Genomic DNA, 25,340 nt, shown 5'->3' with positions numbered 1-25,340 from the left:
CCATATCAGCATCTAACATATCACAGATTTGACTGATTTGTCTCATTTATTGCCCGACTCCTTTGCCCCTCTTCAGAGCGTAAGTTCTCAGAGCAAGAATTTTTGTGTGTTTTGGGCAAGAGCAATGCATGGATCATAGCAGGTGCTCAATAAGTACTGTTCAATGAATTATCATACACATGCATCTGAATGCTCATAGTACTATTTCTTTTATTTTAATTTTTTTATGTTATTCTTGAGAGAGAGAGAGAAAGAGAGGAAGGGACAGAGAGAGAGGGAGACACAGAATCCAAAGCAGGCTCCAGGCTCTGATCTGTCAGCACAGAGCCTGACTTGGGGCTGGAACTCACAAATCGCAAGATCACTACCAGAGCCGAAGTCGGATGCTTAACTGAGTCATCCAGGCACCCCCATAATACTATGTAAGGATCCACAAGAAAATGGCAGCAGACTTTCTGTGAGTAAGGGAAATGGGAAAAAGTGGAAGTGAGCATAATTTTCACTGACTCTGGTTCACCTTTGAATTTTTGCTACCAATTGTTAGAAACAACACAATAGTCCCCAAATAAAGTTGTTCATGCTGAGCGCTGTGTCACGAAACCAAGATTAGATAGACTGTCACCTCTTCCAGAAAGGAAATACTAAACCAGTCAGGAGTCACCCGGTCAGCACTAGTTAAACTGTCTGCCTGGGAGACCCCATCATCCCCTAAGGGAAAATAACCTTGCACTACCCAATCCACTTTTTTTTTGCCTACTATGACTTTCATCCTTGTTCCTGCTCCCATCTGGCTATAGAAGTCTTTCATTTTGGGGTACCTGGGGGGCTTAGTCGGTTGATCATTTGACTTTGGCTCAGGTCATGGTCTTGCAGTTTGTGAGTTCGAGCCCCATATCAGGCCCGTTGCTGCCCTCTTGGAGCCTGCTTTAGATCCTCTGCCCCCACCCCCCCCCCCCCCGTCGCTGTCCCTCCCCCACTTGCGTGTTCTCTCTCTCTCAAAAATAAATAAAAATTAAAAAAAAAAAGGCTTTCATTTTGTATAGCTCCTCGGAGCTTCTTTGTACATGTTAGATTGAAGGCAGGTAGAGACTGCTCCTGGCTTTGTTCAGGAGAACATTTATAGTTTATTGTCTCTCTTTCTGAAATTCTTCTAACAGACCCCTTGTCTGGGTCTCCCGATTCTAGTTGATTTTTGCTCAAATAAACACTTAATTTTTAATGTGCCTCAGTTTATCTTTTAAAACTATATATTTTACTTAGCTAACCAAAAATAAGTTAGATCCCTATTATTATTATTTTTTTTAAGTAAACTCTGCACCCAATGTGGGGCTTGAACTCATGACCCTGAGATCAAGAGTTGCATGCTCTAACAACTGAGCCAGACGGGTGCCCTTAGATTCCTATTATTGATTAAGAAAATCAAGTTGTAAGAGAAATAGGCAAAATGGCGAAAACCACAAGGACCACATACACACTAGGTATGGTTAGATCAATGCGTGAGGCTGCGTGAGAATGCCCCAGACAGGCCTGAAGAAAAGCTCAGTGCTTACTGAGCATCCTGCCACATGGCCTGGACCTGAGGCCCCACCTCAACCCTTCCCTGAACCTGGCCTTGCCCCAAACTAATCCGGATGGTTCCCAGAGGTCCCTCCTGGAAACCAGAAGTTTCTAGCCCTTCCCACCCACCCATCTTAGCTGCGAGTGTCAAGTAACAGCCAGTAGTTAATGGAGAAAAGAGAGATTGCCTGTGGCTGCTTCTGGAAGGAGAGAATATCTCTAAGTCCAATGAACTAAAGTCCAAATGTGAATGCAGGTGTCGAGAAAGGAGACAGAAGGAAATACTTAGAGAGAAAGGAGAGAAAGTTACGCACTAGGTCTCACATGATTGGTAAGCGGCCTGGGCTGGGGCGCTGGGAGTGAGGTTAAGGAATTAGAGGTCCCTGAGACCAAAGGAGGAAGCCCAGGTAGGATCACCAAGATCACTAGGTAGGATCTCTTGGAACTGGGAGATCCAGACAAGAGGTCTGTTAGAAGAATTTCGGAAAGAGAGACAATAAACTATAAATGTTCTCCTGAACAAAGCCAGGAGCAGTCTCTACCTGCCTTCTAGGTGACTGCTGACCTAATTATTTATTCAATAATATTTATCAGGGGGTGCCTGTGTGGCTCAGTTGGTAAAGCATCTGACTCTTGATTTCGGCTCAGGTCATGATCTCATAGGTTCATGGGATCGAGCCCTACGCTGGGCTCTACTAACAGTGCAGCCTGCTTGGGACTCTCTCTCTCTCTGTCTGCCCCTCCACTGCTTGTGCACTCTTTCTCAAAAATAAATAAATTAATTTTAAAAAATTAAAAAATTATGAATTTAAATTTTAAAATAAATTACAAAAAATATTTATCATTGTACCAGACCCTATGTCAGAATATCATTCTGATTTGACTAAATACAGAACACTTATATGACCTGAGACTGTCTTACTGGAGAACTATTAAGAGACCCTGATACCCAAGGAGACCAAGCCTTCCCTGGGAAAGTGTCAGAACAGCGGAACACCTCCTCGATGATGCCTATTGCCCTTCACAGGTGCACAGACTCTAGGAGAGGAGCCCCTCTTTCCCCTCTGGATCTTTCTGTTGCCTCTGACCCCACAGCAGTGTTTGTACTTGCCCAGCAGAGGGCAGCCAGAGCCCGGCCCCCACTTTCCTAGCCACCTGCTTAGGAAACTGGACAGATGGGTACCTAGCCCCCTCACTGCCCACTGAGGCTTGGGCATGATGCCCATGAGCTGGCAGCAGCAGCCCCAGAGAAACAGGATGCACCAGGAAGCTGTACCAAAAGAAAAAAAAAAAAAGGCTGTTTTCAATTCTAAGCTGTGTCTGTTCTGCCCGGCAGATGCTCGGCCCTGGCACTCTGCCACATTCACCCTCTCAAGGGTCCTGGGATGAAGGATCATTTCCTTCTCATCCCAGGGCAGGCTGCTTGCCCCATTTCTACTCACTGTTCAAAATCTGTTTTTTTCTGAGGCATAGAATCCTAGGCCCCAGAGCTGGAAGAGACTCGGGAGCTGCTTGTCTGGGAGTTACCATTTTAAATAACTTCAAAGGCAGGCAGGGAGCCTACATGTGTCTCATGGACTCAGGATGAGCCGGTGGGGGGTGACAAGGGCTGTGTGAACTGGAGACAGACCTGTGCCAGAGCGCCTAGGTTCACTGGGTTTCTCACTGAGAGGAACAGAAAACCTGGCCACTGGCTGAGCTGGGACGCTGGCTGCCAGGTCTCCCTTTCCTCTTAAAAAAATATGAGAAACTGAGGTCCAGGAAGGGAAAAAGACTTGGGCGAGATAGGGCCCGATTCCCTTTCTTCCCATCCTGGTCCCTTCCGTGTTGTTTGCACCGTGGGGACACGTGGTAATATCAAGCTCAACAGTTGAGGATGACTTAGACTTCCAGCTCTGTCTGCCCTGCGGCTGCTTCATGTTGGATTACTTCATTTCCCTCCTTGGCCACCATCTCCTGTTTGGAGAAAGTAGCCTCCCCCAGGATACAGGGCCCTCCTTTTCCTCACAGTGAGTCACAGCCTCTGAGCTGACTTGCGGACAGCTTGACTCCAAGACAGAATCCTTCCCTCCCACTGCTTTTTCCAATGAATACCTCCAGCTGTGGCGCTCCACTTCCTCTGGCCACCTCCCTACTGCCGGGAACTTTTATTTACTCAGGTTTTTTCCTCCTTGAAATGAGGTCCTATGGAGAAGTACCCAAGAGACTTTCAACCCTGATTCCCCCAATCTCCCTGAGCAGTAATGACTGGAAGCATACAATGTTGTTTTCCCATGTTGTGTGAAGCAGGAGACTGGGAGGGGCGCCTGGGTGGCTCAGTCGGTTAAGGGCCTGACTTCGGCTCGGGTCATGGTTTCACGGTGCATGAGTTCAAGTCCTGCACTGGGCTCTGTGCTGACAGCTCAGAGCCTGGAGTTTGCTTCTGATTTCTGTGTCTCCCTCTCTCTCTGCTCCTCCCCCGCTCACACTCTATCTCTCAAAAATGAATAAACATTAGAAAACTTTTTTAAAAATCCAGTCTTATACAATCGTATGCTCTACTCAGGCAAGCTGGCACTGTCACCCTGTCCAAGAGAATCGGCAGGTTTGGTGGGGATGCTGCGTTAGGGCTCAGTCTCCTGAGTCACAGGAATGGGGCTGTGTCCCCATTACCAGTCGTAAAGACACCTTTGGGTCCTGGGGCAAGTATTTGATAGAGGCAGTCACATGAGGAGCACCAACATTCTCTCCCTGAGTAATCCAGGTGAGGAGCAGGAACGACCATCCCCTCTGTCATGGAGCACCCACTTGCAGCACCCCCCAAGCAGCTGTACAAAAGGTGACTACGGTCCTGAGAATGCCATCTCAAAAGAACAGTGTCTCAAGAGTATCATTTGGGGCGCCTGGGTGGCTCAGTCAGTTGGCGTTGACTTTGGCTCAGGTCATGATCTCAGTTTGTGAGTTCGAGACCCGCCTCGGGCTCTGTGCTGACAGCTCAGAGCCTGGAGCCTGCTTCCGACTTCTGTGTCTCCCTCTCTCTCTGCCCCTCCCCTGCTCTCTCTCTCTCTCTCTCTCTCCACCTCTCAATAATAAACATTAAAAAATGTTTTTTAATAAAAAGAATATCATTTGAGGGACGTCTGGGTGGCTCAGTCTGGTTAAGTGTCCGACCCTTGATTTTGGGTCAGGTCATGCATGGGCTTGCAGTTAGTGAGTTCGAGCCCTGCATTGGGCTCTGCATTGACAGTGCTGAGTCTGCTTGGGATTTGCTCTCTCCCTCTCTCTCTGCCCCTCCCCTGCTTGCATGCTCGCTCTCTCTCTCTCTCTCTCTCTCTCCCCGTCTCTCTCTTTCTCTCAAATAAAACTTAAAAAAATAATATTGAGAGGAGGAAATAAGGGCATATACCTATGTATTCAAGGGAAACGTAGAGAAAAAGTGAAAAACACCAACTAGTGACATTAGTTAGCTGGAGGGCAGAGGATGGAACAGGTTGGAAAGGCCAGAGGGAACGAGGCCGATGACAGGTCTCTGAAATATCTTCTTGTTCTGACTTGGCTTTTGGAACCATTTTAATGTTTTCCATCTCAAAATAAATGAAAACAAAACTCACAAGGATGGGGAAAACGCTAAAACTGAATATACTTAGAAATAAGCAAATAAGAAATTTTGATTTCCTTTCGATTTCCTTCGATTCTACTAAAAATAATTAATCCCTTACAATGTGTTAAACATTTCCCTGCAATTCACTTAATCTCTGCAACATCTCTAAGTGGTAGGTACTATTACTCTCCTAGTTTTACAAGGGAGGAAGTTATGCTTCACTGGGATTCAGGGAGCTGCCAAGGTCCCAGGGACTTGAATTCAGATTTTGTATCAGATTTGTATGAGGTCTCAGTTCTGAGATCATATTATATACTCAGCTCTGTGCCAGGCACAGAAGTATGAGTTAGAGCCCTCGGGTTCCAAGAATCTACAACATTCGTGATAAACATTTAACACCACGAGGCTATAAAAATAGGGAAATGAATGAGTCCCTTATCATTCACAAAGATTTAAGGGCCATAAAGGTTTCAGGGATTCTGAGCATTCCTTGTGGGTTGGCTCCGTGGAGGATGTGTGTGGGATTTGAACCAAACCTCATAGGTAGGACTCAGGTAGGTGTGGAAAAGGGGCAAAGGGATTCCAGGCAACAGAACCTACCGGGGGCAGAGGTGCAGAAAGGGGCTTGGTGTGTGGCGAGCCAAGAAGACCAGCTTTTGCAGAAGAATGGACAACATAGACGGGCACATACGTAACTTTCTTGGAGATCTGCTGGGGTTCAAAGTCAAGGTGAACATCAAGAGAGTAAGGTGTCCACAATGAGGTTGGGATGAGGTCGGTGAATACCCAGGCCCTAAACGTTAGTCCTTTTGTACATAGCTGCATATTGATATTTGATATCTGTCTCATCCCTTTCTGGTTACTGGGCTCAGAGAGATTACTGGAAAAGATAGACACTATATGCTGGATCTACAGATTAAAAACTCTCTTTGCATAAAGGGGAAATAAAATGCTAGCTCCTTTGGTTGCTTTTGCTCTTTTCCTCCGTGTCTACTTTCTCAGCGGAGATTTACAAGCAGAAAGAGGAGCCACTCCCTGTTCCTTGGCTGAGCTGAAAGTCAGACAGTAGCCTTGCAGATCTGTCTAAAGCCAACTTGCGGGCAGCCCCCAGGCTGTGCCAGGAGAGGTGTCAAGTGAAAGCACTTCTTCCCCTTCCTGTCCCCTCCCCAGCTGGAGGGTTTAGTGCTCAGCAGGGATAATGAGAGGAAATGAGAGGAGAAAGCAAGGAGAGGAGGAGGGAGGGAAGCAGGCTGAGCCTGGTGGGCAGACACCGATGCTGAGCTCTAGCTGGCCAGCGAAGCAGAAACAGGAAGAAAATAAAAATATGGACATTTTTATCAGACTATCGGTTGGTTAACTGCCTCCAGGGTCTTCATCAGCACCAATATTCAGATAAACCTGAAAAATCCTTGAACACTGGCTTTCAAATTGCTGCCCTCCGTACCCTTTTGAAACAACAGAACTAATCCCACGTCTCTCAGAGGATAAAGTCATCATCCAGCCCCTTCTGATCTTCTCATTGCTGTCTGTCACCATTGCCCCGTTCCCTTCCCTGCACCCACACCCAAGCCTGGGCGGGGGCCACACCAGCCCCCCTCGCTGCTCTGTGTTCACACCCTCCCCCAATTGGGAACACCACTTCCCTTCTCCTCCCCCAGAAGCCGCTCTTCAGGACCAGCCACACACCATCTCCTAGATGGGGCCCTGAGGCGAAGCGGTGGCTCCCTCCTCTGAACTGGGAGGGGGGTGCACACCCTTCTGTCAGTGTGGTTTGCACATCCTGTCCTGGTGACATGTGTGTCTTCCCACCGCCAGGCTCAGAGCCTCTTAAGTGCGGGACCCAAGTCTTGCTTTTTTTCTTTACTAGAACAAGATACGGTTTTTGATAGTGTTCGTTTAATATTTGAGGAATGGATATTTCCCTTAAAACAATGTTTCATACACTTTTTAGCCACAGCTCTCGGTAAGAAATACTTTTCACACCATGACCCTGTTTACACAGACTCTCACACACACATACCTAACCGAAACAGAAGGTTTGAGAAATAATACTTACTATGTTGGATGCACTCTGATATTTTCTCTTTTATTTCTCTCTTTTTTTTAAGTGCTCATTGGGACCTCAGGTGGAAAGCCACAGTCCTAAAGTATAAAGAGAAGCTGGTAAAGCTAAAAGGAGAAGAGCTTCCCTTCCAAACCAGGATCCGATTAGGATTAAGCTGTAAACAAATGAGGGCCTCAGCCAGCTCTGATGTGCGGTCCATAAGGGTCTCGGCCGTATCATGAAGCAGAGGGCTAGGTGGGCTTTATTGACCATGTGATGGACCTCAGCTTGGGGCACCAACGGCCCTTGGCAGCTTTCCTGTTCAGTCCCTCCTAGCTTTCCTTCATTCCTGAACACGGCCATCCCCACCTTGCAAATAATTCCTCGCATTGCACTTGCTGCCCCAGCTGTATTTTGTGCATACCTCTGTGACTGCTGTTACCGCGCCAGACCGTATTGCAAGTCTTTTTGACGTGGCTGGCTGCTCAACTGAATTCCTGGAGGGAGCCTGGCCCGGGGAACACTGTCAACAAGGGTTTGGTGCGTTGAGAAGAGACGAATGTCTGCTCTCTCTTGGGGTCTGCAGGCACCCATCTCTTCCAGATTGTGGCCTGGGTCAGGGGGTGCCGTGGGCTGAGGAGGGAGAAGCAGGCCAGGGCAAGCCACTTTGGAGCAGGACGGGCAGGTACTGCCCAGAGGCAGGAAGCAGTGGCTGGGATTCAACAGGGAATTTACAAAACTCAGTTATCTCTTCACTTTGGATAGAAACGCCATAATTTAAGAAATGAAGACGATAAACCTGAGCTTCAGGGTGAACTTTGGCACTTGAAAGCAGGCTCCTGGGACTGCAGTTGCTAAAGAACTAATAATTAGAGGGGCGCCTGGGTGGCTCAGTTGGCTGAGCCTCCGATTTCATCTCAGGTCATGGTCTACGGTTCTTGAGTTCGAGCCCTGCATCAGCGCAAAGCCTGCTATGGATCCTCTGTCCCCCTTTCTCTCTGCCCCTCCCCTGCTTGTGTGCGGACTCTCTCTCTCTCTCTCAAAATAAACATTTTTTAAAAAATTTTTTTAAACGTTTATTTATTTTTGAGACAGAGAGAGAGCATGAACAGGGGAGGAGCAGAGAGAGAGGGAGACACAGAATCCGAAACAGGCTCCAGGCTCTGAGCTGTCAGCACAGAGCCCGACGCGGGGCTCGAACTCACAGACCGTGAGATCATGACCTGAGCCGAAGTCAGACGATTAACCGACCAAGCCACCCAGGCGCCCCAAAATAAACATTTAAAAAAAAAACGAATTAAGTGGCAGGTGGCAACCAACTCAGGGCTGGGCATTGAGAGCCCAAAGGTGATGGAAGTCCCTCCCCCACTAGTTAATCCAACCCTAGGGCCTTGGAGCTTCGGCCTCTTCTCTGCTGTGCCTCTCATCCTGAGGGAGTAAGCAGAATACAGGGAAGGAGGGTGGTGAATGTTGTGTCTCCCCAACCCTGTCATACCAACATGCTAATAGTCCTGGTGGAAAATTTTCTTGTAACTGTCGGAAATGACACAGATCATGAAACATCAATAGCACATAAATCACAACATGACATTGGGAAACATAAGTTATTGTTCTGCTTGTCCTACGATAGCTGTGACCACACTTTCACAAAGAAAGAAAAAACAAACATCGAGAGCTCTCTTCTGTAGAGACACCAACACCTCAGAAAGGAACCTGGAATCTGATTCCAGAACATTCCAGCCGGTCTCTGCTTGCATCGGGGCCCCATTCCCTTTGTGTCTTTGTTCTTTCAACTTTATTGAATGCCTTCTAGCAGGATAGCATTGTGATGTCTACCACAAGGGAAGAAGTTTAACTTGTAAAAGGATTTGAGCAACTCTGTAGGTTAAAAACTAAACAAAGACAAATTCCTCTTAACTATTTGCCTAGTTCTGCTTTCTGTTATGCACCCCAGCTGTAACCCACTGTGAGCATTATTTGTCACACGGGAAAGAGAACCTGGCCCTTATTCCCCCGAGCTTACCTCTTCCTCGTAACCAAGGTAAAGAGAGAAGCCTTGGCCTGCAGAGGACAAAGGTCAGAGCTCAGACCTTTATTCACAAGCCCTGTGGTCTTGGGAAGGGACTCCTGAACCCAGTTTCTTCTTATCTGTAGAATGTGGATAACTATACTGCTCCCCAAGCCTCTGTGAGGAGGGAAGGAGGGGATATACGTGGCAACATCTAACATTCATGAAGCTAATAATTTTTGAAGTTTTTTTTTAAGTTTACTTACTGATTTAAGTTTATTTCAGAGAGAGAGAGAGCACAAGTGGGGGAGGGAGAGAGAGAGAGGTAGAGACAGAATCCCAAGCAGGCTCTGTGCCATCAGCACAGAGCACGATGTGGGGCTCGAATCCACAAATCGCGAGATCATGACCTGAGCTGAGATCAAGAGTCAGATGCTTAACCAACTGAGTGATCCAGGTGCCCCTTATTTATTTATTTGAGAGAGAGAGAGAGAGAGAGCTTGCATGCACAAACTGGGGAAGAGCAGAGAGAGGAGAGAGGGAATCCTAAGCAGACTCTGCACTGTCAGCGCAGAGCCCAGCACGGAGCTCAAACCCACGAACCACAAGATCATGACTGGAGCTGAAATCAAGAGTCAGACGCTTAACTGACTGAACCACCCAGGCACCCTGAAGCTGGTAACGTTGTGAGGTGACCATACAAGCACACTGGCTTCAGTGCACAGAAGGGAGATGGAGGTGATGAGTCAGACTGGGCAGAGTAGGGTTTTCCCTTTGTGAATCCGTGGAAAATAAAGCCGATGGTTAGAGGGCCCTGTCATGGAAAACCTCAGCCAGCTGGAACCGGCTGCATTTTGTTCTGCAGGCAGGAGAGCAGGTGAAAGACTTCATAAAAGTAATGGTTTAGCTGATTCTTCTGGCCTAAAGTCTGCTTGGAAGTTGAGTGAGGCTGGAGGCTGGGAATAGGGGTGAGCAGCTGGACTTAGAAGGCTGAGAGAGGAAGGGGCAGCAGGTATGAGAGGCAAGCCCTAGGAGTTGTCAAAATGGGGTCTCTGCATGCTCCGGATGTTTCCTCCACTGCTTCTTTCTCCCAGTCTTTGCCCTCTGCTCCTGGTCCTTCTGTCTCCACCCCTACCCCTACCCCTTATCAGCCCTGTGTCCTTCCACCACCTAAGGAGGCAGGCAAATGAGGCTCAGCAAATGCTTCAGATGATAAAGATGCTGCCCGGTGGGCCTCCCTGGGTACAGCTGGTCTGGTGGGCATTGATTGGGTCATGAGCAGGGAGGGCAGGCCCGCTTTTTCTTTAGTATGGGAGTGAGAAAAGCCGCTGCAGGTTAGACCTCACAGGAAGCTAGAGCCAAGTGACAGCACCTGACATCAAGTGCAGGACAGCTGGGTGGGTGAGAAGAGAGGTGACACCCTAGGGCTGCTGGGGCCCGTTGCTCCTTCTACTCCAGGCCAAGGAAATCAGGTCACCCTGTTCGCTTGCCAGACACTGAGGGACCCACTGCTGCCGTTGGGGAATCAACCACAAAGTAGTCATGGAACGGAGCACCTGGGGGATCCGTCTGCTAGGCGCGGGACTTTGGTTCAGCTCATGATCTTGTGGTATGGAAGTTCGAGCCCCGCGTCAGGCTCTTTGCTGACAGCTCAGGGCCTGGAGCCTGCTTCAGATTCTGTGTCTCCCTCTCTGCCCCTCCCCTGCTTGTATTCTCTCTCTCTCAAAAACAAATAAACATTAAAAAAAGTTTAAAAAAAGAAGTATTTGTAGAATGGGGTGCCTGGGGGCTCAGACTGTTAAATGTCTGACTCTTGATTTCAGCTCAGGTTCTGATCTCACGGTTGTGAGATCAAGCCCCACGTAGGGCTCTGTGCTGGGTGTGGAGCCGCTTGGGATTCTCTCTCTCCCTCTTTCTCTGCCCCTCCCCCACTTGTGTGCATGTATGCGTGTTCTCTCTCTCAAAACAAACAAACAAACAAACAAACAAACAAACCAAAAAGAAGTATTCATGGAAGAGTGGCCAGGACAAGGCACCTGGTTGAGGATCTCAAACTGGTGACCCACAGGTCTTTTTACACTGCATATGGGTTTTCTTTGGCCAACTCAGGCCCTCCCACTCTCTTTTATGTTATACTCCCCCTTTTCTCCCTCTCTACCTCATATATTTGCCTTCTTAGTCTCCCCCCTGAGCTTATGAATTTACCAACCCCATCCTAGAAGGCACAAAGAAATACAAAGATGTTCTGGGAGCTTCTGATATTGCTGGGAAAACAAGACAAATACACAGGCCAAGAGACTGAGCCTGCCAGACCCAGTGTGTGGGGCAGACACCTGTATTTTGGAGCTGTGTCTACGTAAGAGATCTTTTCCCACGGAGATCATAAGAAAAGGGTGTGTAGAAGTCAGGGGCAACTTGTTGGAAGAGAGAGGTCTCAATGGAGATGAGATAGGGATGCTCCCAGATGGGGACAGGCCAGGGGAGTCAGCCTGGAGAAGGTGCGCAGGCAGCACGGGACCTCTGAGGTGTTTGCACAGGGCAGTGATGATGAAGGCACAAGACGATCCAGGAAAGGTAATGTGGGTGGGAGCTGAAGTGGGGAGTAATCTTGAAGATGTAAATACTGGTGCAGAGTGGGAGTTGAAGGATCCAAAGGGTGCCAGGCTTCAAGCTTCAGAGCATCTTAGAGATGCTGCTCTAGTCACTGAGAGGGAAGTCACAAGAAGGCAGCTGCTTGGGGTGGGGTGTGAGAAGCTGACAGAAATTTTGGTTTAAATGTGTTACATTTGATGAAAGAAATATGCAGCTGGCATTTAGGACCAGGAGATGGAGGTGGTGATTTAGGGCTGCAGTGGATTAGATGGGACTCCTGAGGGAGATGAGGTGGGGCAGGGCGGGGAGAGTGGCGGAAGAGAAACCAGAGAAGGAGACTAACGTGGGATTGGAGAGGTGGAGAGTACACAGGTGTGGGCAGAGAAGACAAGCGAAGATCGAGGTCTGTTAGTAATGTCCGCAGTGGGAGCTTCAGGAAGAACAGAGCAGAAAAAAGCCGGGAGGTTGAAGCTAGGAGGTGACAGTGATTTCTGCTGCTGTGGAGAAGGGGGTGACCTATTTCAGGGTCAAGGAGACCTGGTGGAGAGGAAGGTAGCAGGTGTAAACCATTATGTCAAGGAGTATGTAGCAGATAGAAGTCACCGTAGGAGCAAAAGGAAATCCAGGAGACAGAGGTGACAGAGGTGGGGTGCCTGGGTAGCTCAGTTGGTTAGGCCTCTGATTCTTGATTTCGGCTTAGGTCATGATCTTGCGGTTTGTGAGTTCAAGCCCTGAGTCGGGCTCTGCACTGACAGGATGGAGCCTGCTCGGGACTTTCTCTCTCCCTCTCTCTCTGCCCCTCCCCCACTCGTGCCTGTGCTCTCTTTCTCTCTCTGTCTCAAAATAAATAAGTAAACTTAAAAAAGAAAAAAGAAGAAGAAGGAAGGAGATAGAGGTGAGAACGGTACTGAGTCCCTCAAGGGGAAAGGCTAGAATGAAGACAGGACCCAGGAGAGGTGGAGGAGGTAGACAGAGATGCTCATCTTGGATTTTGCAACGTCTGCGTGTCCTTGTCCCTCAATCTTGTGCCAGGTCCTGGGACCCCTCCACTGTCCATGGTCCACATTCTTGTGGTTAGGCAGCAGACAGAAGTCGGTGGGGCCAGACTGGATACTCTCTAGGGATGGTGAGGGGGTTCTTCCCTCGGGACTGGGACCCAAAGCACCAGCAGCTACCCTTTCCCCTTCTGCCATGGATTCCCTCTCTTTTCTCTAGCACAGGGCCCTGGCAGACCTCGTAGCTGGATGCCATCCAGAGGGCTGTACAGAGTAGTGAAGCCTCTGGCCCCTGTTTTAGGTGCGTAGGCACCAGCAGGCAGACGGGAAGTGAAAGTGGGGTAACCACGAGGAAGAGGGGGCGAGGACTGGGTTAATCATCAGAATTCTTGGCCGCAAGCTCCCAGCCAGCCTTTGCTGAAATGGTGAGTAACTACAGATTGAAAGCTTTTAGCGGCAAAGTCTGCGTCCCTTCAGAGTCTGGTCACTTACGCCGAGCACAAAACAACCACCAAGCCAGCAGGCCCTGGTTGGAGGTAGGAGCATCAACAAGCAAGGAGGTGGCTGTGGGGATGACCTCACCAGAAAAGCAAACACACACCCCGAGGGGAAGGAGGGGCTTGCTCCCTGCTGGGCTGTGGGGGGAACTGTTCTGGAGAGTGCAGGCTGGGAAGACAGACAGATCTCGGCTGGGAGGGATGGTGTGAAGGGAAAGAGGCCGATGCCCAAAGGAGGGGGGCTAAAGTGGAAGGGGGAAAAGCCCATTGCTGGGGCTGAATCGAAAGGTTTCATTCTGACTGAGCATTAAGAGGGAGGTTGTGTTGATGGTGATCTGGGGACGTGTCATCTGAAGGAGATTTAAAACATCCTGAGCCTTGAAACTGGCATGTTCTCTTATATGCTGGGTTGGGCATCTACCTGGTATAGTTTGGCAACATCATAGAAAATGAAGGCAGACAGCCTCTCCTCTGTTGTCCTGCCCGCTGCTCTCTTGCACTGTATCTGTCTGTATTCAATAAACTTCTATCTCCTTAAAAAAAAAAAGGAAGAAAAAAAGAAAACATTCACATAGCCTATGACTCAGCTTATTCTACCCACACTAAGACACACATATTAAAAGATATTAAAAGAGGGCAACTCGGTGGCTCAATTGGTTGAGCATCTGACTTAGTCTCAGGTCATGATCTCATGGTTTGTGAGTTCGAGCCTTGCATTGGGCTCTGCGCTGACCGTGCGGAGCCTGCTTGGTCTCTTTCTCTGCCCCTTCCCTGCTTTCTCTCTCTCTCAAAAACAAATAAGTTGGGGCGCCTGGGTGGCTCAGTCGGTTAAGCGTCCGACTTTGGCTCAGGTCATGATCTCACGGTCTGTGAGTTTGAGCCCCATGTTGGGCTCTGTGCTGATAGCTCAGAGCCTGGAGCCTACATCGGATTCTGTATCTCCCTCTCTCTCTGCCCCTCCCCTGTTCATGCTTTGTCTCTCTCTGTCTCAAAACTAAATAAACATTAAAAAAAAACCAAGTTAATTGTAAAAATAATAAATAAAAGATATTAAAAGAAGCAAAATGACATGCAAAGTTATCTAAGACAATGTTAAGTGAAAAGAACAAGTTGTATAATTGTGCATGGTAGTATTTTATTTGATTAAAAGAAGAAAAATGATGTATATTATATAGAAAAATATAAATATCTTACATGTTTGTGTGTATCACAAGGAATTAAAAAATTTTTTATTATTTTTGAGAAAGACAGAGTGTGTGAGTAGGGAAGGGGCAGAGAGAGAGGGGACAGAGGATCTGAAGCAGGTTCTGTGCTGACAGCGGACAACCCGATGCGGGGCTCGAACTCATGAACCATGAGATCATGACCTGGGCGGAAGCTGGACGTTTAACCCACTGAGCCACCCAGGCACCCCAGGAATGTTTTTAAAAAAATGACTTTATTGAAGTATGACTGACCTATAAAAAGCTGTACATATTTAATGTATCCAACTTGAATTCAGAAGGAACTGGTAATAGTAGTTATTTTGAGGGTTAGATTAGAAAATTGGGGTCCTAAGAGGGGCACTTTTTAAAAAATATTTTATTTATTTTTGAGAGAGAGAGAGAGAGAGAGAGAGAGAGAGCGTACGCAACTGGGGGAGGGGCAGAGCAAGAAGGGGACAGAGGATCTGAAGCAGGTTCCATGATGAGAGCAGTGAGCCCAACGCAGGGCTCAAACTCATGAACCACGAGATCCTGACCTGAAGTCAGACACTCAACTGACTGAGCTGCCCGGGTGCCCCCAGGAGGGGCACTTTTAACTTGATAGTCTTCTGTGTTAAAAAACAAAATTCAGGGGCACCTGCCATACAGAGCTTGCTTCGGATCCTCTGTTCCCCCTCTCTCTGCCCCCCCTTCCCCAAAATAAATAAACACAAAATAAATCAGTAAATAAATGAATAAATAAAAATGTTAAAAAACCCACAAAATTCATGTCACCCCTCCCACAGTTGGGGTGCCTGGCTGGTTCAGTCAGAAGAGCATGCAATTCTTGATCTCTGATCTTGGGGTTGTGAGTTTGAGCCCCATATTGGGTGTAGAGATTACTAAAAAAATAAATAAACGTAAAAAAATATTCACCTGGGGTGCCAGGTGGCTCAGTCAGTTAAGCATCTGACTCTTGATTTCAGCTCAGGGTCATGATCTCACAGTTTGTGGTTCCATCCCAGCATCGGGCTCTGCACTGACAGTGTGGAGCCTGCTTGGGATTCTCTCTCTTTCTCTCTCTCTCTCTCTCTCTCTCTCTGCCCCTCCCCCACTTGTGCTCTCTTTCTCACTAAATAAACATTAAAAAATTCATCCAAATAAATGTAAAGATCAAACTGGCTTTGTTCAACAATTCATGAGTTGGGCTGCATCACATTTAGCAAATAGAAAGGAGCTCCAAGGAGCTGCACAAAATACAGTAAAGCCTTGGTTTGTGAATATAAATCGTTCCAGAAATATGCTTGTAATCTAAAGCACTTGTATGTCAGAGGGAATGTCAAGAACCATTGGCTCAGTTGTGTTCATGTGATGTTCCGCATCACGAACTGCAAGACATTGCTCATTTATCAAGTTAAAATTTATTAGAAATGTTTGCTTGTCTTGTGGAACACTCGCAGAACAAGTTACTCCCAATCCAAGGTTTTACTATAGAAGGATTTTATAGGCAGAAACAGGGTGGAAGGATGTGTGTTGGGGTGAGAGTGTGTGGAACAATTAGCAAAAGAAAAGAAAGGATATTGTGAAGCAAGGTTATCTTCCCTTGGGGTAAGAGCAAGGGTCTTATTAGGTGGATTACCTCATCTTCCTTTGGGGGATAGAGAGGGCCCATGTGACAGATGACCTCATTGGCGCTTACCAGAAAATTCCTGACTAACTGGTTAAGACTACATTTCTGGGGAAAGTTATAAATGCCATTAAGGTTAAGGATTAAGCCCCAGTTTGGTGACTTGGCCTAGCATAAGTGACTCCATTTTGGGCCTGGGTTTTCTTTTTTTAGTATCTGCATGGTGTGTTTTTTGTTTATTTTTGTTTTTGTTTTTGCATGGTGTGGTTTTTAATAGGAGCGCATATTGTTCAGCTTGATAGTTTCAGTGACCACAATTTATGAACTAGTCAGAACATAAGGCTGACAAATATGAATTTTTATGGGGACAATGGAATAAAATATTTTCTAATTGAGGTCATCCTAGAAAGTGAAGTAACTCTCTTTTTCTTCTCTCCCTTATCTGCCTGAAAACCTCACTCCTGTAAACAGCTTCTCTGGTTTAAATCTAGAGTGAAGAACATTGGCCTTTGAGTTATTCATTCACTGAATGCCTGCCAGGGCCCACCTTGCCGTGTTCCAGCCCTACTCTCCTACTTACTATCTGGCTGTGGGCTCTCGGTCTTTCGTATCCCTGTAAGATAGGGTAATGATACTTGCTCTGCCTATGAACCCTCCTAAAAGCATAAAGCTGAACTAAAATAAAAATGGCTGCACTAATGCTTCAGCGAAGCTTGATTTTAAAGTAAACCTTCTCTCTTCCGAAAACCTCCCTCCTCCCTTCTGAGCCTTTTCTTTCAGGAATCTGGTACCATCCTGAAAATCCAACTAAGGAGCCTGGGCAGCACATGCACCATTCCTGTGAAAACTGGCTAGATCCTATATTACCCTATAACTCCCACGCCCCCATTTCTCCCCCCCCCCCCCACCCTTCCTCAGGACAGGCTTTAAATCTTTGAAGGCCAGAGCCTGCTGCCTGCAAAGCAATAGATATTATCCTTCCTCTTTGTTCCAAACTCCATCTTTGCTGCGAAGCACAGAAGTTGGTTTTCACCAACACCTATATCACACAGATATAAAGATGAAATGAAACAATGCTTTTGAAGGTATCTGGAACCAGGAGGGTAAGAGCCCTACATACAAATTTGAAGTTTTTATAAATCATGGTTGGGGCATTATCCAAGGTCACAGGTAAAAAATTAAATTCCCACCACAAGAGACTCTCAATGGTAGAGAACAAACTGAGGGTTGATGGAGGGAGATGGGTGGGGGATGGGCTAGATGGTTGATGGGTGTTACGAAGGGCACCTGTTGTGATGAGCACTGGGTTTTGTATGTAATGATAAATCACTGAGTTCTACTTCTGAAACCAATATTGCTCTGTATATTAACTAACTAAAAAAAAAAAAAAAAAAAAAAAAGTTCGATTTCCAGGGCATCTGGCTGGCTCAGTTTGGGGACTGTGCAACTCCTGATCTCAGAGTTGTGAGTTTGAGCCCCACGTTAACTGTACAGATCGCTTAAAAGTAAAATCTTAAAAAATCTTAAAAACTCCCCCGCAAAAAAGTTCAATTCCCCCCAGGAGAGTTCAATTTCCTGCAGTTAGTATCCAAAATATAAAAACTTATACAACTCAATACCAAAAAACCAAATAATCCAATTAAAAAAGGGCAAAAGACATGAACAGACATTTCTCCAAATAAGACACACAGATGGCCAAAAGACACATGAAAAGATGTTCCATGTCACTCATCATCAGGGAAATACAAATTAAGACCACAATGAGATATCACCTCACACTTGTCAGAATGGCTAAAATAAAAAACACAAGAAACAACAAGTGTTGGCAAAGATGTGGAGAAAAAGGAACCTTGTGCACTGTGGGTGGGAATGCAAACTGGTGTCAGCACAGAGTCCAATCTGGGACTTGAATCCATGAACCATCAGATCATGACCTGAGCTACAGCTGGACACTTAACCAACTGAGCCACCCAGGTGCCCCACAAGACAGTATTTTTTTTTTTAATGTTGATTTATTTATTTTGAGAGAGAGAGAGAGAGAGAGAGAGAGAGAGAGAGACACACACACAACATGAACTGGGGAGGGGGGCTAGGGAGAATCCCAAGTAGTTCAGATCATGAGATTATGACCTGGGCTGAAATCAAGAGCTGAACACTTAACCAACTGAGCTGGCCAGGTGCCCCACTCTTAACTATAGAGAACAAACTGGTGGTTACTAGAGGGGAGGTAGATGGGGATTGGGTGAAACAGCTGAAGGGGATTAAGAGTACACTTATTATGATGAGCACTGAGTGATGTATAGAATTGTTGGACTGCTATATTGTACACCTGACACTAATATAACACTGTATGTTAATTATACTGGAAATAAAAAAAAACATGGAAAAAAAAAGTTCAGTTCCCTGCAGATGGCAAGTATGGAATAAATTAAATGGACAGTCCCGAAATGGATGTATTTTGGGGTAACAGGAAATTGCCCTCAGGAAATAAAGTCACTTTTGGAAAATGGGAAAGAATCTGTGCATAATAGATGAGACCATCAACTCCAGAAGCATTTCATCCTAAAAGACAGCAAATGTTGTGTGTCGGAAATTTGGGGACACCCAAATCCAATTAGTATCCAAATGTATTGCGTGCTTGCTAAATGCAGGGTGCCATGCAAACACTTTAGTTATTTGATCCCCATAACAACCCTATTATCTCCACTTTACAGAGGAGAAACGTGAGGCACAGAGAAGTGAAGTGATTTGCCCAGGTCATCGCAGGGAAATGGTAGAGCCAGGATTCTAATTTCAGATAGTCTGACCTCAGAGCCTGTGTGCTGAACGGACTGCTCAGCTGAAGCGGTAGGGGTGCATGCTCAGGAAAGTAGGACTTAATATACAAAAAAGGGGTGGCCTTTGAATATCCAACTGAAAAAGAATGTGTTAACATACTGTTTCTAAACTTACCAGGTAACAAGAATCATTATTCTTCCCGTAATTGCTTCTCAAGCTGTAATGTACATATGAATCACATGGTGACCTTGTTAAAATGCAGATTCTGATTCAGTAGGTCTGGGTGGGGCCTGAGACCATGCATCTTCCCCTTTGCTCCTAGTCTGCAGACCACACTTTAAGGAGCCAGGCTCTGGGCAGAGGGCAAGAAGGTGCCCATCATTAGAAAAGGATTTGCCCACTGAAAATGAAGAAACTGGGTTCTGCTCAGAACCTCAGTGTCCCATGAAGCCGCTTCCAACAGCTAAAGTCCCACTTTGAGGCTCCAAACACCTGAATTTCTGGGCCTGCCCAGGCTCTGATCTCTCCCCCAAGTCAGACAGCTTTTTCCTTCAGCTTTACCCATGGGGCCCTGTGGAGTTCTTGGAGAGCTTTCTCTTGCTGAGGCAGTCAGAAGACTGAGGGGGCTCTGGGCCAGCTGAGCAGAGAGCCTATGGAGAGCAGGAGGCTATGCCGTGTGGGGTAGACTCTGGGATGAGTGGCCTGGCACTCTCTTGTACTCTGGAAATGTTTGGTGAGAGAATGAACGATAATAAGGGTGTACTGGAAAATAAACCATGAGAGTACAGTAGTGGGAGGTGTGCATGGTGGGGGTGGGGGGGGGGCGGGGAGTAGAAGGTTGACTTTGCTTCCTTGGCTGTTACTTTCATGGCCGGTCCTCAGCATGAAGTTCTAGATCTAAGGAGTTTGTGTTTTGTGAAGGCATGGGCTGGTCAAGCTTGCTGATCTGCCAGATCTATAGCAGACTATTTGTTGAGTGAATGAATAAATGAAGAGCTAGGGGGAGCAATGCAGTGCCTAAAGCCCTTCCCCTCTACCTTGTCCTTGGGATGGCTGTGTGAATGACTCACGTCCTGCTGCCCACTCACTTTCTTAGCCTAAAACCACATGTCCTGGGGTGTGGTGGCAGTGAGCTGACCTTCCCCTCCCAACCCTCCCTGTCTGCCACAGGATCTTCATTGTACACAGTTCCTAAGTTTCCAGCAAGTTGCCCTTCCTCCTTGCTTCCTGGGTAAGAGCTGAGAAATGTGGGCCTTGGAGAAAATGGGAGACCCAGTTTAGGTCTCCAGAGAGGTCTTTCTGAACAAGTGTTCAAAAACACCGGGCTGTCCTGAAGCTGGCTCAAGGGAAAACCAGAGACTTCAGGACCATTTCAAACTCTAAGAACTGTTCTTCTGCCCCCTGTCTGGGTCCTAAGCCACATCACGCCCAAACATGTGAACTTAAAACCAAAGGAAAGAGACCAGGAGATGAGCAGTCAGGAAGGAACCACATAAAGTGTGGAGTGGGTGGCCCTGTCCCCCACTCCTTGGGTGGGCAGAGGAATGGACTGACCCATTTGCCTGATGCAACCAAAATCCAGCTCCTTATTGCTATGGGACACTGGCCTGAGACCAGTCTCAACCAGTGTCTCCACATCAGAGCTTGGCTTTCTGGGTGCTTGAAAGCACCCTCCCCAAACATTCCCTCTTTGTCTGGAACTTTTCCTGGACGTGGTGAGGGCAGAGCTGTGGATACTGGGTACCCAGTCCTATTTGATGGGAAGTGAGGAAATGTTTGAAGGCAGAGGCCAGCCACATCCACAGCAGGTAGGAAAGTGGAGGTGGTGATGGTGATGTGCGGTCCTTATTATTTATTATTAATTAATTCTGAACCTATTGCCTATAGGAATTGACTACAGGTGTGTGGAAGACAGACTTCCTTTCTTGAGAAGTCTCAAGAGAACAGAGTTTTCAGTAACTCTGAGACATGGTCAGGCTACTTTATCAACTTTATTTTTGGAGAGACCATGTGCCCCTGAGTTCCTGCCTCTTCTTGTGCTGGAGAAACTGGGGACAATCTTGGAGTCAGCTCTCCTAGATGTGCCCTTTCTATTCCAACAGGGTTTGAGGAAGCTTAACATGCTGGCTGTAAAAGCAACAGAGTTAATAAAAATAAGAAAGAAAGAAGGGGGGAAGTAAATGTGTTAAGTGCAAACAACAGTTAACACCCTAGGGCATCATAGTTGCCTCTGCACTTACTGACAGCCGGAGAAAAGGCACCTACGGACTTGAAGTTTGTTAAGTGCTTCGCTCTTTTAACTGTTGCTTCATTCTCTGGGCCTCAGTTTCTTAGTCTGCAAAACAAGGTGCATCAACCTAAAGTTTATTGAGAGTGTCGCATATGATACACACAGAGCACCTGAAACAGTGCTTGGCAAGTTGTAAACCATCCGTCGCAATCACAGTAATTCCTACCTCATTCATGTGTAAGCATAACCAAGTGGGAGTTGTGGGTAGAGCGGAGGCAGTTTCCATTTATTCAAAGGCTCCTGCCTTCTCTTCCCTGCTCCATCCAAATCCTAATGGACAGCCTCTGAAATTGCCTTTGAACCTGGTCTTGTTCCACAAGACCACTTGTGGTCCCATTCCACTGCAGTTCGTCCCCTCTAAGCAGACTATTTCCGGGATGCTTACTTCATGCTCATTGAACAATGACCTCAGAAACATTTCCTTGACTGCAAGTCTCTCGGGCTCTGAAAGTGCAGAAGTGGTGTTGCGTCCTCCTCTTGTCCCACTTCTGCAGGCCTGCAGGGGGTGGTGGGTCTGCTTTCCCAGATCTCAAAAGCTTAGCCTCCACCAAGTGAGTGAGAGATGGAAACACCTCCAAGAAAACTCCAAACCTGCAGTGCCCAGGTTGGTGTTTAGCAGCATGTGGTAGGTTGTATTGCTTTGTGCTCTTTGAGGATGAGGATGGGTGGGGGACCCTTGGGTTTGTGAGCTTAGTGGGAGTAACTCTGATCTACCAAAGATCCTGTGGGCAGTCAGGGCCAGGGCCAGGCCCAGGCCTCCCACCACCAGGCCAGTGAGCCCACGATGTGTCCTCTGCTACACACTGCTCCTCCCCCTGTGGCAGAAGGTCCCAGGTTTTTGTGGCCCCTCATTTTCTTTGAGCAGTGGGAGAAGTGTGAAAAAGCTTGGCCCAGATGGCAGCTCTGACACCTCTCACACACACACACACCCCAGGCCTTCAGCTAGTTTAAGAAGAACATGAATGCCGAGAGAGGACCATCCATGTGCGAGAACTTTAGAAGGGCTCTACATAACTTGAGGCCTCGTAATGGCCCTGTAACAGTAGGGACTCTCAACATCTCCCCTTTACAGATGACGAAGGCAGAGAATTAATCTGCCCATGGTCACAGGACTAGTGAAGAGCAGAGCAAATAGTATGGCTTTACAGTCTGTTTAACCACTAGACCAAATGCTCTCTGCCCTCTTTCCCACGTCCAGCGATAAGGTCAGAACCAGTGCCATTTGTGTGTCAACTGGTGGTCCTCTTACCTCCTCTTTCCATTATCAAGGCACTGTAACTTCTCTCATAGGCAGAGCCTTACCTCTTCTCCCCTATGGGAGGATGAAGATTATCAGGACCAAGACAAGTCCAGGTCTCTAAGGGCCGTACTCCACTGATGCTCTCTCCCCTGGTGAGGTGGCCAGGACCCACCCTAATCTCCCATCTCTCTCTTCTTATAGTCTGGTTGGCAGAGGCGCTCTGTTGTCCTAAGGAAGAAGGATAGGACCAGCTTAAAGATGTTGGCAGAATTCATCTGTAATGACGAATTCTCTGAGTCTCTGCCCCAGGGCTCTCCCGTTCTCTGCAAGCCCATCCCAAAGGGCCTGGACTGTGCTCTCTCACTGATGACTACTCACTCTGGCTGTCCACCCCCACCCCCCCCCCACCCCCACAAAGAGGTTGTCTAGCAAGTATTTGCCAACTTGAAGGGCTAAATACCACAGATGAGCAAAAGTACGCCCATGGACAAAATGAAAACAAAACAAAACAACAACAACAAAAAACCCAAAACAAAAAACACATACTGTGAAACAATTCCCTTACAAATAACTGCTTTGAAAATTGTTTTAAAATTTTTATTATTTATTTTTTAAATTCAAGTACAATTGACATACAGTGTTACATTAGCTTCAGGTGTATGATGATTCAACAATTTAACACATTTACTCAGGGCTCATCATAAGTGTACTATTAATCCCCTTCACCTACTTCACACCCCCCCCCAATTATTGTTTTAAATGGCAGAACACTAAGCACCTTTAACAGATCAGTCCTTTTATTCAATTTTTTTTATAACCTTGAAATGAACTGAAGGTTGAGGGAGGAGTACATTTTAAGGTGCCAGAATTACATCAGAATTGCATTGTAGGGTCATTGCACCAGGACATGCACTTTTCTTTTTCAGACATGACCTTGGGACCAAGAGCTTTGTAACTCTGTAACTTTGTTACTCATAGAACTCCATCAGATGTTCCAGGTAGGTCAGAGGATACTCATGTGTAGTTCAAGCCTCCATAGATGTCCCAGACATAGCAATGATTTACAGCATCTTTGTTTCTGCTATTCAGTGCCCTGCTGCTAGAGATGGCAAAAAGGTGGGGAGGGCTCCAGAACATTCTAAGCCTGTTAAGTATTTCTGGTGAAATTCTTCAATCTCACTACAACCCTGACAAGAAACCACGACTTTAATCTCCAGGCATGATTACTTTTGATCTTAAGCTACACAATAGAATGCCCTCAAATGTGCACAGCAAATCTTATTAATGTCAAAACTACATTATATACCCTGTAGGAGACCAGAAATCAATTTTTACGTCAAAAGAATAGGAAAGCTTCGGGATGCAAAGAGAACATCCCCTTTCACCCTTTCCTACATCCTAAAACAGGCATTTTTACATTAAGAGCAAACCGGAAATTAGAGTTCGGTGCCTACACAGCTCTGGTCTCATTCGCCCACGTTAACTCATTTAAATCCTGCCACAAGGTAGGTACTGATTGTTAACGTTTTACATTCGTGACGATGCAGTCTGAAAGATCTGGAATTTGCTCAAGGTGACACACTGCAGCAAGTAGAAGTCAGGATTTGAATCTGAAGCACTGTCCTTCCTCCCAGCGCCACAGCCACCACGCAGAAAACACAGGTCCACTACAGGGAAATTAATGACCCACAGCCTTTCTGAGGCTCTGCGCTATAATCGGGGAGACAACCTGGTTCTCGTGACTCTTCACTCTTTCCGTTTTCTCCCAAGTGCATGACTGCGGGAGCAAAGCGACCACGTGAGCTTTCCCCCCCTCCCCCCCAGTGCCTGTCTGGCCAAGGGCAAGTCACAGGTGCGACAACGTGCCAAGACTGGATCCAGAGCCAGAGGGCTCGAGCTCCCCCGCAGCGTCACTGGACGGGCGGGAGGGAACTCGGCCAGGTGTGGCCTCTGGACGCGGCAGGTCATTAAGTAAGCTGAAAAGAAGGCTTGAGAAGCGGTCAGCAATATGAAATGGGGCCCGCAAAAGGGAAACTAGGAATGACCTTGGTCGCCGCCCCTATAAGTCGGCCCGACGACCTCTGGCGGCACATCTAGGGTCCCCTACGGCCTCTACCAGTAACTAACCCGAGCGGCGAGACGCTACACGGACGCTAGGGCGAGGCTGCAGAAAGGGGGTCGGCCCTCCCCACGTGGACAAGCTCCCCGCCGGGGGCGTGGCCGCGGGCGCGGGTCTGGCCAATGAGCGCCGCCGAAGGGCTCACCCGATTGGGCACGCCGGGCAGGCGTGGGCTGCACCACCCCGGGGGCGGGGCTCTGGAGCCGGGGCGAGGAGCTGCGGGTCACGCGGGTCGCGGCGCCGGGTATAAGTGGCGGCCGGCGGCGTGTGCCGCCAGAGTGATGGCTGCCGGTGCGCGCTGCGTGCTTTCTCTTCTCTGCCGCTGAGGCGCCGCGGGTGCTTCATTGGGTGGGTCGCCAGCCCTGTCGATCCATCCCCGAGCCTCCGCCTCAGGCCGTCTGCTCACCGACCACAGGTGCGTGCGTCCGTGCCGCCGCCGCAGCCTGCGCGTCTGGTCTTCCGCTCGGCCCTTGGTTTCCTCTGGTGAGTGGTGGCGCCACCTTGGAAAGGCTTTCTTTCCCGGCGGGACCAGGCGCCGACGCCGTCGAGCGGGAGGCGGTCTGGTGGGCCGGCGTGGGCGGCGGACTGGGATTCTGGCTTCCTTACCGTCCGCCTCCCTCCCCCATCCCGCCCGCCCGCGGGCCTTTTTGGCGGTCCTCGGGCGGCGCGCGCGGGAACGGCCCTTTTCCGGTTTTCGCGGGGAGGGCGCGCGCGGGCTGGCGGCGGGCGGTGGGGGTGGGGGATTCTGGGCTGGGAGAGTGCTGACGAGGAGGTCCCCGGCGCCACGTGCCCACCACCTCGCGCGCCCTGCTCGGGGCCGGGGCCGGTG

The 25,340-nt window shown here is 48.0% G+C and overlaps 1 protein-coding gene and 1 long non-coding RNA gene across 2 annotated transcripts in view; one reads left to right on the top strand and one right to left on the bottom strand.

Moving 5' to 3' along the window:
- Positions 1-8,214, top strand: part of CHCHD5 (coiled-coil-helix-coiled-coil-helix domain containing 5) — a 43,753-nt gene extending 35,539 nt beyond the window's left edge. Inside the window, exon 6 of the transcript XR_003412435.2 lies at positions 7,246-8,214. The gene's annotated coding sequence lies outside the window, so the exon portion shown is untranslated. The remainder of the gene's footprint in view (positions 1-7,245) is intronic.
- Positions 1-22,448, bottom strand: part of LOC113592521 (uncharacterized) — a 32,341-nt gene extending 9,893 nt beyond the window's left edge. Inside the window, exons 1-4 of the long non-coding RNA XR_003412436.2 lie at positions 21,319-22,448; positions 21,103-21,197; positions 7,606-7,704; positions 7,194-7,279 (exon numbers count right to left, since the gene is read on the bottom strand). This is a non-coding gene — a long non-coding RNA (uncharacterized LOC113592521). The remainder of the gene's footprint in view (positions 1-7,193; positions 7,280-7,605; positions 7,705-21,102; positions 21,198-21,318) is intronic.
- Between the last annotated feature and the right edge of the window lie 2,892 nt (positions 22,449-25,340).

The sequence above is a fragment of the Acinonyx jubatus genome, chromosome A3 (assembly GCF_027475565.1).
Source record: "Acinonyx jubatus isolate Ajub_Pintada_27869175 chromosome A3, VMU_Ajub_asm_v1.0, whole genome shotgun sequence".
Lineage (NCBI taxonomy): Eukaryota > Metazoa > Chordata > Mammalia > Carnivora > Felidae > Acinonyx > Acinonyx jubatus.
Note: the sequence above shows the minus strand (reverse complement) of the source record. Positions and strands in the feature narration are given on the sequence as shown.